Source organism: Protopterus annectens, chromosome 7.part0 (assembly GCF_019279795.1).
Source record: "Protopterus annectens isolate FY-2018-M chromosome 7.part0, PAN1.0, whole genome shotgun sequence".
Lineage (NCBI taxonomy): Eukaryota > Metazoa > Chordata > Ceratodontiformes > Protopteridae > Protopterus > Protopterus annectens.
In genome coordinates this window covers 1,951,227,688-1,951,245,715 of record NC_056739.1, presented here as the reverse complement: position 1 = coordinate 1,951,245,715, position 18,028 = coordinate 1,951,227,688, and the positions used below count along the sequence as shown (strand labels likewise).

General features: G+C 39.4%; 1 protein-coding gene across 1 annotated transcript in view; it reads left to right on the top strand.

Annotated features, from left to right (window-relative positions):
- The window catches only part of LOC122807269 (kelch-like protein 25), a 425,726-nt gene extending 415,731 nt beyond the window's left edge, over nt 1-9,995 (top strand). The window contains exon 3 of the mRNA XM_044078371.1: nt 2,454-9,995. The gene's annotated coding sequence lies outside the window, so the exon portion shown is untranslated. The remainder of the gene's footprint in view (nt 1-2,453) is intronic.
- The last annotated feature ends 8,033 nt before the right edge of the window (nt 9,996-18,028 follow it).

Genomic DNA, 18,028 nt, shown 5'->3' with positions numbered 1-18,028 from the left:
TCACATCCCTTCCCCCATCATTCGAGCTGGTCTTGCCCTACCCTAGTAGCTGTCATAATAATATGCAACCCTTATGTACTTATAATAATGTGGTACCTCTTATTTAACCATATTATTAAGTAGATTATTAAGTCTGTGATTTTATCCAAGACAATATGCTACATGGCTGGAAATATATCAACCTTAGTTCATTTGGCAATCAAAAATATATATATAAATATATACATATACATTTTACATGTAAAAATCAGTTTCTATTTTCATAACCTATTGTTAACAAAGATCGCTTTCGTCCTTCTAGACTTCTTCAGGTCTGTGTACAAGAACCCTAAAAACCTATATAATTGTATAATTAGTTATTATTATTACACATCATTTTGAATAAAGTGGAAAAAAGAACCAGAAAAAAATAAAAATAAGAAAAAATGTATGTATGATGATGGAAACAAAATATACACTTAAATTTCAACTGATAACACTTTGTTTTACAACACAATAAACCACTCCCATGCCTGATAAAAAGTATATATATATTTAGAAAGCTTGTGAGGAAATTATTACTTTATTTTTGTTTTACTTGGATCGCTTGTCTGTGTACTTAGTAAAGGATTTTCGACTGGAAACCGACTGCCTGCCTTGCTTGGATTACTTTCGAATACTTAGCAATGCTGTACAATTATATATTTTCTCTTATTACTTTTTGTTTTGTTTTGACTTAAGACAAGTTTACGTTCGCTACTTCTACTATTATTGTCTGTTCTGATTAATATACAGTGATTAACTAGAAATATATGGACTGAAAATCTTCCACACAGAGAAGTTTCTTATAGTGTAATGTTAAGCTACTTAAGACAGGTTAAGGGATATTCTCTAATATAGATTATTAAGGGGAGATATTCTTGTGATTTATAAATGCTATAGCAGTGAAATTTTGTCATTTTCTATTAGGGTCATATTCACCTTGTCGTAAGGAATATGAGGTACAAGAAATGTTTTATGGCATTACCTGAAGGTAATTTTAATATTCAGTACAGGTGCTTTACATACAGAACAGGCAGAATTCGGAACTCTGTTCACTATCAGGCAGGCAGGTAACTTTTAAATCCAATCTGGATGATTATTTCTGCGATTCAGTGATATTGTGCCTGTAACATTGAATGTTAAACGTTTTCCTGGCTTTGTGTGTTTTTTTTTTCTTTATGGGATATTTTAATCATTGGTTGGGAAGGATAGAATACTTCTACTCTGAAAATGCTTTGGGTTATCTTGATTATTAACCAGATAAGTCAGTTGGTCCGTGGACCTTTTCAGCTACGTCTGAGCCACAAGGGCAAGACTGAATGCATGTAGTATGTATGGACAAGTATAGTGTTATCAGTCAACCAATATATGTTTGGGAGGCGAAAGGAAACAAGACTACCAAGAGGGAGCTCATGCAGACACTGGAAAATATTCAGATGTCACGCATATAGTGACCAGAAGTTAGAACTGAGCCATAGACTTTGGAACTCCAGCTTTTTTTATGCCTGATGCGCATTGTTTGCTTGGACTAACTTTGGCTCCCCAGCAACCCTAGCTGGGATTGTGTGCATCAGAAAATTAATGGACGCTTGCATGATGTGTAAATTTTTCATTATAAAAGTATTCCTCATCAGAAAGGTTATTCTAGGTGAATTTGTTTTTGAATTAGCTGATCTTCCCTTTATTCTAAGCAATGGAACTTCTGTTTTGGACTGATATACAAACAAACTGGGCTGGTTTTCTGACTGTCTTACTGTATTTTTATTGCTTTTGTTTAAGGATCTGAAAAAAGACATTTCTGCTTGCTGGTGTTCTTTATCTATGAATGCAGCAGAAAAATACTTAAAATATAAAATATTTAACAATGGAAAACAAAACATTTCAGAATTTGAAGGAAACCCATCTTAACTTTCTTGTTAGTTTTGTTGTATTGAAGATAGATGCATTCAGATGATTTACTGGCCCCACAGTTGTGCTTTTACATAGAGTTAGATATTTGTTAGATCTCATGGATGATGCTGTCATTTTATTAGACAGAATAGTGCTCTGTAAAAGGTTTTAGATGCTCTTTCTAACTTTAGGGTAGTGTCAAACCAAAATAATAAATTAATAGTGCACATTAATAAGAGAAGCCCCTGGCCTTAAAATACATGGGACCTACATACTATATAAGTATGTAGTTCTTAACAAAGAAAGTACAAAACACATCAGCCATGTGCTTTTTCTATTTTTAATGCCAAGATTATGCATATATTGCCAGAGAGCTGGGAGATATGAAGCCAAAAAACATTCATGTACTGTTAATGGTTACAGAAGTAGCTCAGACCCAAGTTCAGAGTACAAAACATCTTTAAAATGTATATATGTATAAAACTCAGATCAATGATGTGAACGGATTTTAATTCATCCTTTATTTATTTTTTTTTTCGCAGGTGGCTGTGTTCTTATTTTCCATTTTGCCGGAGTTTACAATGTGATTGAATCTGGCCGTGTTCCCATTCTGACACAAAAGACGTCTTTGGGTCTCTCTGTCTGAGCTTTCATCTTTTCAGAAGCTACACTGAGCAAAGATCCTGCCAACAAACACTATATTACACTTTCTGCAACTCCTGTATAATAGTGGAGTGAGGATTGCATGGGAAGCTGTTCACAGGCAGTTTGGAATGTCCTAAACTAAGAGTCTTAGTCCCAGCTGACTTTCTGTACCACAGCTTCTTAAATAAAAATTACCTTGGTGGCATCCCTTGATTAGCAAAGGGGTGCTCTGCAGGTATTCATTGCAGAGTGCAGTTGTAGAAGTGGGATTCAGAATGAGCTATATTTGGAGTTTCCAGTAGATATTGTCATTTTATACTGCAATGCAAAATGCAGTGAGAATAAAACTTGTAGGCATTTCTGTATAAAAACTTATAGGCATTTCTGTATAAAAAATGTTTTGAATTGCTCTTGCTGAAAGTTTTCCTTTGATATAGTGGTTACATAGCAACTGATTATTTTTCAGTTTTACAGTCTTGTTGGATTGTTTACAATGCTGTGCATTGCAGAATGTCGTTAGAAAGGTGGTACTACAGCATGCATTTAGTTCATGCACTCACTGTATTGTGTTGCTGCTAGATAGTTCGCATTTTTTAATGGTCTGTGGATTATTTCAGATCCTTGGCTTGATGTTCATAAAGTGGACTACTTTTCCTCTGTACTGAAATGTGCAGTATACTGACTTTGAACAGTACTGTATATTTTAGTAACAAAAGTAATGCAGCTGGAAGATCTTAAGTTATTTTTCCAGATTTTCAGTTTTCATGTTAATGTTGCACATTCTGACATGATAGAATGTTTCATTTCCCAAAAAGGATACTTTGAACATTTTTTTTCATAATAAATTTACTTACTTCACACAATATTATTACTGTGTTTTTGCTTTGCTTCTAAGCACAAAAACATAACTAAAGCAAGAATACAATCTGTATATCACTAGAGATGAACTCTGTTACTGTTTCTCTGACTTGACTGGCATATTGTAGCTGCAGTCCTAAAACAACTTTTCCATATATAGGCAAATAAAAGAAGTTGTAAAGTAGTTCACTGAATAAGCTGTTTATTAAAATGTGAACAGTTCTTAATTCAAGCACATTTGTTCATGTTATTATAATTGATGATGTCCTAACCAAATTCGCTGTTGCAGTATTCGTGACCGATATGATTTGGCTCTGATGTCTGGCCAGAGAGCCAATGTTTTACCTTCCCGAGGGCGTATGTCTGACTTTGACCTCAGTACACGTGCGTTAGGGTATAAAGGTGGACATATGTATAAGATTCTCAGACTACCTTGCCACCAGCCCAAATGCAGGTTGCACACCTGTCAGACTGATCCACATTTGGTCATTTGTACTGCTGCTTTGATTAATCATTGCCATATAATTTCCCCTTTGGGTAACCTTCCTTCCTTGTTTCTTAGACTGTGTTTTAAGTTTGTTAGATGTTCGCTATGAAGGGTAGGTGTGAGTGCTGCCGGCAGATTCTGTACAGGGACAAGGGCACTAAGTACGTTTTTGCCTAGGCCTGGATCACAATTACAAATCCTGTTCCCTGTGTCAGTCATTTGTCCCCAAGACTCAAAGGTCGAGATTTTCCAATCTTAATACCTTCCTTGAAACTCGGCAATTGAAACACTTAGCTCAATCCAAGATGGTGGAGACTCTGGCTTCCAACATCAGCCTTCCCCCTAAAAAGAAACACGAGACTGAGATGATTTGCAGTCCAGCATCTCTGACTCAGACATACCTGCTGAGGTGGTCAAACCCTCGGTACATCAAAGTGCCTCTCAAGGGCCAACTGGCCTTGCAGATTGCAGATGCCTTGGATGAATTGTGTCTTATCTCAGAAGGCTTGCATGGAATCTCTCACTTCCTTGTATAGATAGATGTCCCTGGTACATTGAATGAAATGAGACATGGCACCAAACATCAAAGGCTCTTACAGGCAGACATCACCCCAAAAAAAAAAAAAACAAGCATTTGACCTCTCCTGTGCCTTCCAGAGAAAAATAATGGATGGACTTGGCTTAAGCCTTGAGATATTATGGACCTGAAGGTTCCTCCTTTGTGACCCAGCTAACTCCAGCCACGGCACAAAGGCACGCTCTAAACTCTTCCTCCTCAGAAGAGGATCCAAAGCCAAACTATGATTATTCTGTGGTTTACTAATTGCAACTTCACTTTCCTGAGCAGGTCTGCTCATGCAAAGGGGACTCCCGGAAGAGGCTTCCTTTGGAGAAACCATTCATAACACGAGACATTTTTGAATGGCAGACAAGGCAAGTCTCTGAGATCCAAAGAAGAAAAAGATACTACAGTCTTCTGGAGATGGGTGCTGCATCCCCCTTCACTAGTCCCTCCAGTCCTGGGGGCTTATTAGGACACCTTTCACCCTTCTTCCTTAACATCTGATTCTCAGCCACCTGCTCTTAAAGACCAGATGGATTTTATAAGGTCTCCAACGAGATTAAATACCCATATAAAAATCCCATGGCTGATCTTTTCTCTCACCTCAGATAAACAATCTAAGCTGCTTCCCACTGTTAATGTCCTTCCCACTGATAAGGACAGCAGGGCCATGGATAGGTGGGGTAACAAACTCTACACCTTCTTCATTCAGAGCTATTAATTATTGAATACAAATGACTACCTACTTTCTCTGCATAAGTTCATGACAGAACCTCAGACAGCAGATCCTAAACAGCAAATGCAGCCCCTCCTGATCCAAGCTACATAAGTAGCTAGGCACAGCATGAAATTTAGCTGTGATGTGGTGGGTGTCCAGAGTTGTTGCCGCAGGCTCAGTGTTCAGACAGTGTACATGGCTGCAGGGACAGCGCATCCCTGAAGAATTCAAATCTAAAATCTTAGATTCCCCATTGGACACTGAACATTTGCCTGGACCACAGGTTAACAGTCTTTTCAAAATTCTGCAAGAATAACGCAAGACTACAAAAGAATTCAGGCAGATTCTTCTCTCTCTAGTCTCTAGATATCATTGAAATTCTGCCAAATCCACTTCCTTTGCTAAAAGAAATCTTAGGCCCTCTCACAAACCTAGAAAAATATCTAGGAAAAGATTTTCTGACAAACCACAGAAGGAATTCTTCTTCAGGGAGGCATTCCTTTGAATGCAAAAAAACTGACTATCCCGGAAACTACTAAAAGAAAATCATACAGAGCCAAGATTCTCAGTTTGGTGCCACAAACGCAGACTGGAACCACTCTCATTCAAGTGTTCCCATTGTACTTCACTATCTCTGAGATGTTCTTCATGTTTCACTGTTGCAGTCCTGACTTTTGGGATTTTCCGCCGTGGAAGCCCTTGGCTGGCCCAACTACCAGAGTAAGAATGTTCCCTCCTCCTACAACTGGCAGACTCCTTAACCTGACATCAGTACACTGGGGTATAAGTGGAGTCTGTCAGTGGCATGTCCTCAGTTCTTTCTTGCCATCGGAGCCCCAAGCAGACATCCCGTACATGCATCGGTCAGTCCACACCAGCGAGAAACTCCAGAAAGCTAAGTACCCCATTGGGGATCTCTTTCTTTTTTTTTTTCTAACTAATGTCAAACAGATCCTTAGAGGGGTCATCTACATCAGACCTCCTGGGATACCTCATACACCACACTGCATCCAAACCTTTGTCCTAAAAAGGCTTACACTTCCTCCTTTTGAACCAGACTCTCCTTCAGATATAATATTCCTGACATAAGACTGCCTTCCTACTAGCTATCACTTCAGCTAGGAGAGTTTCTGAACTCCATGCTCTCATGGCAGTGGAACCCTTTCCTCATCTTCTGCCCTGACTGTCTCTTTCTCTCTCTTTCAGGACTAATCCTTCTTTTTATGCCCAAGGTGGTGATTGAAATCTCTTTAAATTAAGTAATACATCTGCCTATATTCTGTCCAATCCCACAAAACGAGGCAGAGAATTCTGCTTTTTTCAGATGTCGGTAGGCAGTTACATTACACTCTGGACAGAACAAAGCCATCAGGAGATCTGATCAGCTATTTGTAACCTTTGCTAACAGCACTGAAGGAAAACCTGTCTGCAAGCAGACCATTTCCAAATGGATCTTTCACTGTATCTCTTTTTGTTAGTCATGGAAGCAGCACACCTGAGGCTGTAAGGGCTCATTCCACTAGGGTATCTAGGTCCTCTACTGCCTCCCTGAAAGGTGTTTCTACTAAAGACTACTAGAGGTTGCCAATTGGTCTTCAGTGCACACTTCCACCACACACTACCACTGTCGGCCTTTTCCAAGTCCGGAACAGGGTTTGCCTCTGTTACCCTAGAAAACATCCTCTCCTCTCCTTAATTTACCGTCCTATCCTCTTTTCAGCTTTGGGAATCATCCCACAAGTCAGGACTGCAACAGTGAAACATGAAGTACATTGTTTAGTTGTGTACACTTACCATAAATGTAGATGTTTGAGTGTATTCACTGTTGCAGTCATATTTCCCTCTGTCCTTCCCCCTAGCCTACAGGGTAGGCTTCTACTATTTCCTATTTACCTTGGACTCCTCCTCTTGGCTCTTGCTTTTGCGTAATTGTCTCCTCACTCCCAGGGGCAAGAAAATAACTGAGGCCATGACATCAGCTGACTCCACTTATACCCAGCATACTGACATCAGGTTAAGGCATCTGCCAGTTGTAGGAATAGGGAAAATTCTTACTCTGGTAGTCAGGCCAGCCAAGGGCTTTCATAGTGGGAAATCCCACAAGTCAAGACTGCAACAATGAATGTTCTTGAACATCTGCATTTATAGTAAGTGTACACAACTGTACTTTTCTGCATTCTAGGTTGGCCTACTAATCAAGTAAAACCCATTTGGCAGCCATCAATACCTGTTTGCCTCTTGATCTTCCTCTCATGTCCAGGAGAAAGGTCAAGCTCCACCTAGGAATATTGTACCTTAAGCTTCAAGAAAATGAATTATTTCACCTTGAGCTCTTAATTTTTGTTCTGGAAGAACTTACTTTATTCCCTTTAGAGCCAGCCACATCTGCTGTCTTAAAATTCTGCATATGGAAAACTGTCCTCCTACTGGCTCTTAACTCAATGTGCAGAGTGTCTAAACTCCAGGCACTCATAGCTACTCATTACTTTCTTATTTTCCACAGGGACAAGGATAATGCTTAGGACCAACACTTTTTTTTTTCAAAATAAGAAAAACTAGCCAATTATTTGTTTCTTTCATGGTTGCCAAGCTGGGTTAACCAGTCTCGAAGTAAACTATTGCATCCTGGATATCGAAGGCCATCTCATTTTGCTACTTACAACATGGTAAACCTTTGCCTTCCTTCCCTAAGGCACGTTCAACTCGGGCAGTTGCCTCCTCGACACGGGTGCTGATGCCAGGTATGTCTTTGAAGCTGCCACTTAGTCCTTTGTGCACATCTTCACGAAGCACTATAAAATTTATGCTTTCTCCAGATTAAGGGTTGCCTTTGACAGATCATTCCTCTGTGGTTTCCTGGACAGTTCTTCTTCACTTTAGCCACTCACCTCACCTTTCCATTCTCTCTCTACTCTGGGAATCACCCATCTGTCATGAATACTGCAACAGTGATTTTCAGTTAAGACCTAGTATAGTTTTGTAAGAACTTCCATAACATTAGATGTCTGTGCTGAATACTGTTGCATTACTCCTTCCCTTTTTCTTTTCTCTCTACTCTCATACCTGCAGATTACACACATATCCCTTCTTGGGGGGAGTTTCCTACTTGTTTGCGATACACCCCTCCTCGCTGAGCAGTTTTCAGTCTCTGTTGTCTTCAGGCCACTGGCTTTGAGATGGTGTTGGGATCTTGTGCGTACATCCACCTTTATACCCCAACACACATGATCTGAGGTCACGTCAGATGTACATCCTCGAGAAAGTAAAGCTTTGGTACCCTGGACAGACGTCAGTGACAAAAAAAAAAAATCTGTTATGAATACTGCAGCAGTGATGAATAGGACATCTACTGTTATATTAAGTTCTTACACAACTGCACTTTAAAGCAGCACGGTCAGTAAAACAGAAAATTCTCTTTTGACTAGTGATATAAAATGTTCATATATACAATTTTCTAAAGTACTAGCTGCTGCTTTCAGATGATTGTTTTCCTTAGTGTGCAGTTCAATGCTTTGTAGTGCAAAAAAATACTCAAGCTTTCTAAATCACTTGATATGTCACCTTTTTGTCTTCTGTTTTAAATGTCCATAGAAACAGTGGTTTGAGGTGGCTGGCTAAGTGACGGTGCATTGTTTGTCATTGATATTTATGTAATGCCTTTTTTTTTCTCTGAAGGCACTGTGATGAACACAGACATACACACTAAAGTGATGTACTCCAAAAGGCAGCAGTTTGTTTTGTTATAAAACATTTTTTGCGTCAGAAGATTCAGAAATAATCAAGATAAATTCTGCACATAAACAAAGGGCTTTATGTAATGTACAAAAAGAAATAAATAAGAACTTTGTGTGTCTGATATTGTCACTTTTAAGCAGACCATGAGTGTACAATCCTGTTTCATCAGATAGGTTTGACTGTACAAGTTTTGTAACTCACCCTAAGATACAACCTTGGTATAGATTATATTGATTAAGAAAGTGCAGTGCAGCACAGCACACATATGGGTTGCCCTTCCCTAAATAGTGTCCAACCCATTCTGTGTAATCATTCAGTATGACTGAACCACAATTGTACTAGACCATTGTCCCTTAGAAATCAGTAACATTATGTGTAACTGTAATCCTCACCATTACAGCCATACAGCCCTAAGCCTGCAACTGCAAATCTGACGAGCAGCAGGGCAACATTTATGGGGGGGGACAAGAAACTTAGTGTGTGTGGAGTGCTTTATACATTTTTTGACCATTTGGATCTTCTTTTCTGCCAATTAGATGTGATACACAAAGATTGTTTCATTGCAGCAAGTGAACATCACTCCTCTGTTGACTGCGAACATGGTCTGTACAATAACACTTGTAAGGCATTTCTAAAACTAAAAGTTAAATTCATTAATCTTCAGAGAAGTAAGTGTCTTTCATGTCATATTTGATGTAGTGCTGCAACTCTTTTAATTAAAAATTAGGAAAATGCCTAAAACAAAACTTAACATTTGCCTTTTTATAAAAGCTCTTACCTGTACTGCGCTTGCTGGTTTTAAGACCTTTAGATCTGAATAACTACACTAATGTGCCTTGGAGTTGTGTTCTTTGCTACACTGGACATTCTGATGCAGTGGATCCTGGGCATTCTAATGCCAGGCCATGCTGTTTGAAGATTCAGTCGTAACAGAGCTTTGTGAATTATGGGCAGTAGTTATCAATATTGTCATTTTGAGTGAGCATGTATCTGAATGCAGTGGCATGCTACAGGACAAACCTGCATATAAATTTTGATGGAATGTTCTAGACTTGAAATAAAGCTGTTTTTAATCTAAATGTACTTGTTTGGAGATTATTTTCCATTTGTTACCTTGAGAAATGGGTAGCATTCAGAATGCATTCAGCCATTCATCTTTCTTCTTTATTTTTATAGTCTTTTTGATCTGCCAGCACAATCCTTATAGGTAAGAAAATGTAAAATGATGATCTGTAAAAAAGAAAGGTGTTGATTTTATATAACTTTAGGTTAGACTGGAATGCCTTGGCTATGACATTTCTGAATCCAAGATCGATCTTGGTTTCATGCAGAGAGTAGGCCTGAAACAGTTAACCTGTTCTTGAAATAGTCATTTTGGATCTGGTACTGTCAGGTAAACATTCCTACAGAAGTGAATAGCAGTTCAAAAACAGCTGATCAAGTAGGGTGTGGTTCTCCTTATTACAGAGATACTGATCCAGCTTGAACCTTTGCACAAATCAAAATTAATAGTGTTTCCGTTAAGCAGACGCTGAAGTTATATTGACATAGAACACAATTTACAGTTTGCTTGGTCAGTATGTATTATGGCAAGCATAATGCCAAGTGTTACTGCACTAGTGCCTGAAACTGGTTTTTGAAATAAGGCACTGGAAACATTTACAAGTTTGATGTATTATGTCAGATACATACCTCTCAACCTCTTAGAGCAAAAAATCTGGACAAAGCCTGAAATGATCAGGGGACAAATAGGGACAGATTTTAAATATTGCTTTTATAAACTTAGAAAGTTGATTGAAAAATAGGTTTTGCATTAGCATGAATTTTCTGAAGGATGTGGAGTCTTAAACTCAAATGTTTGTCATTATTTAACAATTTCAATCCTCAGCTATTTGCCAGAAAAGTACGGATTTTAGGAGGAACGCACCAAAACTATGAGGCAAAAATCTGGACATTCTGTGAAAATCTGTACAGTTGAGTTGTATGTGTCAGATGTTAATGAACAATAGACAGAAGTAAGTCTCTCCCCAATTGGACTTGATATATTTCCTCATACAGGGTATTCCCAGCATAGGTGCAAGAGTTGTCCAGAGTAACTATCCTCCAGGCTGCTGTGGGTATGACTTTTTTGCCATCATTGGTTTCCCAGCAGTGGGGGCATATCTTTAACCCCACCCCTGGGTTTGGAGGCATACTATCTGCATCACTGAAAGGGTCACAATGCCTTTCCCCCTCCAAGTACCTCATTCCATGTACACGTGATAAGGGCTGCCATATGAGTGCCTTGTTGGCTGAACACCATACCGATTTAATCGGTTTTTACTGAGTTTTGGGGTCCAAATAATGGGGTGCCATGATTCTTGAGTGGCACCCCTTCATTTCTGACTTTTCCCATCTTTTTTTATTTTTACATTTTTCCCGTTTTTGAGCTGACGTCATCCAGTGCGAGATAACGTCAGCTCTGCCAGGGCTACCAGCCTGTCAGAATTGAGCTCAAGGGCTCACTGCACACATTTCTGGCTTGTTCACACCATCCGTAACAGAAGCGGGAAACATTCAAATGGATCTATCTTTGGCTGGCAGTTGCACTTACGAACACCATTCTGTTGGTTTTATTCAAATGGATTGCGAGCGAGCGGTGAGCGCTATTCTGTTTTTATGGATTGCAAGCACGTTATGGATCTTGGCGAGAGCAGGTTGAACAGAAGTAGGAAACATGTTTCTTATTTTATTCTGAGTGAATAAGAGGTGTATGTGTGAGTGCAGTTCTGTTATGGATCTCGGCGAGAGCAGGGTGAACTGACAGGATGCAGATTTTAGATGCACTTGCTGGGCAATTTCTTATTTTATTCTGAGTGAGGAAGAGGGACGTGTGACAGAAGGAATTTTTCCTTTGTGACTGTGTTATGATTATATGCTTTCCTTTCAACTCTTGTCTAGCTGTTTTCTCATTGATTGTTTTGGACTGGATGTTTACTTAATGGCAGTTTCAGGGGGAAAGACTGTTTATGGCAGCTTCACTGTTAACGGCAGCTTACTTTCATTGTCTTATTCTGCTTTTACTTAACAGGAATAACGGCCACTTGCAGAAGCTTTCGGTGCACCATGCAGGCATCACTTTACTCGTTTCCTTGGCAGCTAGCTTGCTTTCACTGTGTTATTCACTTAACAGCCTTTCCGTGCAGGCATCACAGCTTCACTATGTAATTACTTTGGCTTTTACTTTCAGCTTGTGTATGTGGAAGCTTTGCCCTGCCTTGTCAAAGTCAGAACTTAGCATGCGCATCGCATTAATAGCACCTGACCTTGCACAGCACCTCTTTCCCCAGCTCAGCTCTCTAAAGTGAGAGAATCATCCAGTGTAAAAGGAGACTGAACAGCAGCTCAAGCTTCATGTTTATTTTCACTGTTATTTACTACAGCAACTTGCAGAAGCTTTCCATGCATGCATTGTTGTGTGTGTTAATGGCAACGTTAACGGCAGGCTTGTTTTACATTTTGCTTTTCACTTAATGGTGGTTACAGCAGCTAGGTTTACTTTGGATTTTACTCTGTGTATGTGCTTTGGAGTTTATTTACTTAAGAGCTTTCACTGTCAGCAGCTTGCAGAAGCCTTCCATGCAGGCATCGCTGTGTGTTTAATGGCAGCTTGCAGAAACGTTTCATTTGCTGTATGTGTAAATGGCATCTTGGTTTACTTTGGCAGGTAGCTTTGTTTAATGGCAGGTAGATGTGTGTTTGTTTAATGGTAGGTATGTTGGTTTACTTTGTCAGGCAGCTTTGTTTAATGGCATCTAGGTTGGTTTACTTTGGCAGGCAGCTTTATTTGATGGCAGCTGTGTATGTGTCTGTGTAAAATGTCCCAGTTAGGTACAACTGGTGGTTAGAACCCTGTACCTTGGGTACAGATAGCAAGAGCCTTGATTCGCTACCCATCCCACCACCACTTGTGGTTTAAGGAGTTAACCATAGTTCTTAACTGTCCAAAGTTTTGCAGAATGTTTGGCTCATAGTTTTGGACTGTTCCTCGTAAAATTTGTGGTTTTCTGGCAAATCAATGAGAACTGAATTCACTAAATAATGAGTTTCATTCCTATCTTTCAGGAAATGTATGGTAACGCCAAACATTAAAATAGCTTTTCTATTATACAAGCAGCATTTAAAATTTGTCTCTGTTTTTGGGCCTTTGTCTTCTGCCCCCTTCCCCGCCAATAAATGTTGGCTTTTTCCAGATTTCTTGTGCTGCATATCTCCTTCAGAGGGAGAGAAGTTTAGTGCTGCTTAAGTTATGTTAAGTTGGCTTGTGCTGTTAGTAGCATAAAAGGTAGAATGCTTGTTTTTAATGCAGAAGGCTGTGGGTTCTACTCCCACAATATGCAGATGGATTGCTGATGGTGTACTGTGTTTTGCTTTTAAAGGGGTAGATGCTGCAGTCCTGAGAATGCCCTTTTTGGAGGAGATACCTAGTAACTATGAACCTGTTATCAGTTTGTCATCCATTCCCTATTGAAATATTAGTAGCTTATCATTTTTATTTAAAGTAATATAGGCAATTTATTCCTCAAGGGCAACAACAGGCACTTTATTTGTAGATGAAACAATGAAATATGAAGTTGTTTGCTAGCAGCAACCTCTTGATTAGTTACAGATATTACATAATGTGTTATTTAGATGACTTTTACTGTTGCAGAGATTGTGACGGGGCCATATTTTGGTTGTCTGTTCTTCAGCTTACATTTGAAAGTTGGTATCCCACAATTCCATTGGTGTGGGTGGAGTTGCATAGTTATGTATGCAAATTTTATGTTAATCAGCATACAGATTTGTACCTATTTTTCATGGGGCTTAGTCCAGATTTTTGATGTTTCCAGGTTGAGAAGTATGCTGAACACCCACCCCATGGCCATTCTTTTATCTACAGCATTCTTCCAAATGATTGTGACATTGATTTAACCTGGTGTGACTTTTTTCCTCCCCAGAATTGGTACACCCATTCTCTCCATGGTAGCTCCAGCAGAATCATGAGCAACTAGTTGAGCCTAGGTCATATATGTTGTCTATGCCAGTAATGCTGACAGCTGTTATGTAGGTGGAAATTGCAAGTCTGAAGGATACTTTACAAGCGATAATGATCTCCCATGATCTAATGTTTTGAATTTACTTTATTGTATTAACATTTGGGGTTTTCTGTCCTGCAGCCCCCAGCTGTGCTGTTTTTTTTCTTTAGTTTTGACCATGTCTTTGGTATGGCTAGTCTTCTTTTATCCGACTGCATTGGAAAGCTCGAACCAGGACTTGAATACTTTGTAGGGTCCTTGAGATCCTCATTGTGATGGATGCTTTTTTTGAGGTTAACCTAATTTGCCACAGCTAAACATCTTCAAAAATTAAGTTAGAGTTCCACAGCCGTACTGGCTCAGCATTTGCAGTCATAAGTATTGTTTAATGCTCTCTATGGGAAGATGCAGTTCTTCAGGTTCAACCCAGCCTAGAGAGTCACCATAGTGGACAAGTGGATATTTGATAGGACACACAAAGCCACTTCTTAGAGATTCTTGGTCCTGTCAGAGAGAGCTTTTCTTAGAAACTAAATAATCACAGAGCTCTCTGCACAAGGCCTGATAGGGCCCTTACAGCTTGTATCTTTGAAAAACTACCAGAGGTTCCACTCTTGCCCTTCTTTAATTCAGAAGGCTAGGACCTTTCAACCTATCATAGATGTTAGCTTCAACAAATGCATCTTGTACATTAAGTTCCAGATGTGAATTTCTGAGGGGTTATGCCCTGCTACTGAAGGCTGCATGATATGATGTACACCACCTTGCACATCCACGTCTAGGTCCTTGCATCAGGTCTTTTTGTTCTACTAAGTGGGCAATGCTTTTTCTGTAAATGCTACAATTTGGTCTTTTCTGATTGCTGAGAGTGCTTACCAATGTATTAGGCATGTGGTAGGGAGGCCTTTCAGGTAAAGGGCTTCCATGCAGTTCCTTATCAGGATGACAGAATTGTCATGTTCCAAACTGAGGAACTCTTGGTAGTGTTTCTGGCTTGGGAATTTCACAATTATAGACTTTGCAAGTCTCGAACTGAGTTAAGTGCTTTGTGGCCCTCACTTAAATGATTGTCTTCATTGTAGCATAGCAACATATTTTTTCAGTGTCTCATTCCGGTTTGTAGAAAAGGCAAAAAGAGATTATGGCCTTAGCAGACTGGCTGAGGATGCAGTGAAGAGCTAAAACTTGGTCCTTTATATACCTTTTGTGATTAATGTTGATCATCTTCACTACATCTGGTAATATAAATATTGCAGTGACCTGTGAGAGGTGTCGCTGGCTGCAAAAGGGATTCTTATTGATGGCTATTCTCCCTTTGTCATATCCTTGTCACAAGTTTTGGAGTGATAGAATATTTTCTGTCACATTGTGATTTTTCCCTTCCTACAGCAGATCCTGCCATATGTTTTAGTGAAAGATGCCTCATTATCAGAGTAGTGAACCTATCTTGGATCATTCTTGGTTCTGGGGAAATGAACTCCAGAGTATTGGGCTGCATTTCACTGACGTGAAGCTACAATGTGATACTTAACTTCAAAGCTCTGGAGGGGAAAATGAGACCAGAGTCTCTTTCATTCCAGTTGTTTATTAGTACTAGTTCATGGTGTAGTATGCAAGCAGTCAGGGTGCCTCATGCATTTATATTCATGCACAGAGACATTGCATGACATATTGAATCATGCAGTCATTATTATTCCCAGCCATTCCAATCTTAGAAGTGTGTGTGTTGATGGATTCCCTAAACCATACCTTTATTCCTAGTTCTGGGGCAGAGGATTTAAAAATCTAGTTTAGTTGTCTCAGTTAAGTGCGAATTGAGTGGTAAATGTGTTTTGCTTGCTATGGCATAGCGGAATCCATTATGCATTCCTTCCATTCCCTCTTTTCTTTTTACATATTTGCAAAATTCAAAGAAGAGACCTACATTTTCTTTGGAGGCTTAGAAGAGTATGTTTTCAGGCATTTAAACACGACAGTTCATGACACTAACCTATGCAAGCTAAAACATTTCCTTGATGTTCACTTCAAGGAGGTGGCAAGACTAACCTAGAGATTCAGTAAACTTTGTGTAGGCTTGGTGCAAAGCCTACATGGAGTTTGTGTTTGTGCGATGAGCAGCAGTGCTAATAGCATATGTATCTTGCACATCACACTTAAATGTAAACGAGCACAGTTTTGTGACCAGCAACAGTGTTGCCAGCCAGGAAACCGTGTAAAGTAACATGAACAACTGCAGACATATGCACCTGTTTGCCTATGGGCAAACTAGGTCTGCAGGATTGCACGGAAAGCCACAATGACTACCAGGGTATTTAATAAAGCAATGTATGCAGTTCCAACACATTACATGACCGTGTATACAGTGCAGAGAACTGTGGAAATAAGTTTTGCAACTGATCAAGGGTACATAGACTGGGGTCTATATTAGATCATCGAAATGGCTCATTATCGAATGCCGTAACACAGAACTGCAAAACCCAAACCCTAACCATATCAAAACAACAATTTTTTTTCCCAGGGAAAAAAATTCACTGTTCAGAGAAATACACACACACCACAAGCACACAAAAAAGCAATCCACACACATACACTTAAAAGCTACATCTAACCCTACACTACACTGCACATACACTACTATCTATCCACTTACCTTAACCCAGACCCTAACCCTAATGTCCGTCACTATCGCACACTCATCTCACCCGTGCCCTAACCCAAACTCACTTAACCCGCCTCTAACCCCAAATTCTCACTATTGCGCACTCACCTCATCTGCGCCCTAGCCCTAACTCACTTAACCGGCCCCTAACCCCAAATTCTGTCACTGTCGCACACTCACCTCACCCGTGCCCCAACCCTAACTCATTTAACCCACCCCTAACCCTAACGTCCATCACAATCGCACACTTACCTTAACCCAACCTGTAACTTTCCACCACATAGCTGAAAACAGCCAAGCCACAACAATGGCCAACCGAATTCTTTCCCTAGGAAAGAATTGTAGGAATGAACATGGGAAGAGGACCAATGAAACATGGTAATGTACAGTAAATGAAGGTATGTCGATGCAAGTATACCACAAAGACAAGACAGTTGCAGCCTGAACACTAATCACATATCTGCATGATGCAGTACATAACTGCTGTGTACACCTGTATGGGTATAGCCATATCATGACACCGTTATTGTATATTATCAAGTTGATATATCAGTGGAGAGAATTCTTTGTGATGTAAGCATCTTGACATGAACAATTGAGAGGACATTTATCAAGGATGCCATATACAATGTAAGTGCATACTGCGAAGCTGTGCAAAGTGAGTTGCCTAAATATGAAAGTAATTTCAGCAGAGGTCTCAATCAAGTGGCACACAAAGCAACAGGCTTATGGACAACAGTAGATATAAGCGCACACAATCATGAACAGTATTAGAATAATGCCACCATTAATCCCATGTCTTTGACATAACATATGTGATTGCTAACTAACTGCTGACTAAACAATCTTATAACACCCTATAATAATCTTCATTCCCTACGCTCCTCTAATAAACTCTTAGCTTATATACCCAAATCTAACAACTTAGCTGGTGACTCCTTATTCTCCACCACCACAGGTAAGCAATGGAACATACTGCCACCCAACCTAACCTCTATTTCCTCTTTTCCCCTCTTCAAACTTAATCTTAAAAATCACCTAAAACTACAATGGTTATGCCCTTGCTGTAACCCTGACTAATATTCTACTATTAGCCTATAACCTATCTTCTCTCTCTTCCTTTACATTACTACTCTGCCAACAAATGTTATGTAAATGTTATCTTCCACATTTTTAACCCAATGGTTTACTTTAAAATGTTACGTTAATTCCTTCCTAATGTATGTGGCATTGCCTCTGATTGCTTTTTTTTTTTTTATATTATTATTAAGTATGTGGAGCTTTTCTCCCCGGGCCTCTACTGAAAATGGAAATATCTCCAGCTAGACTAGCCCGGTCAACAAATGTAAAATAAAATAATAAATAAATAAATAATTGCAAGTGATCACAGATGGTT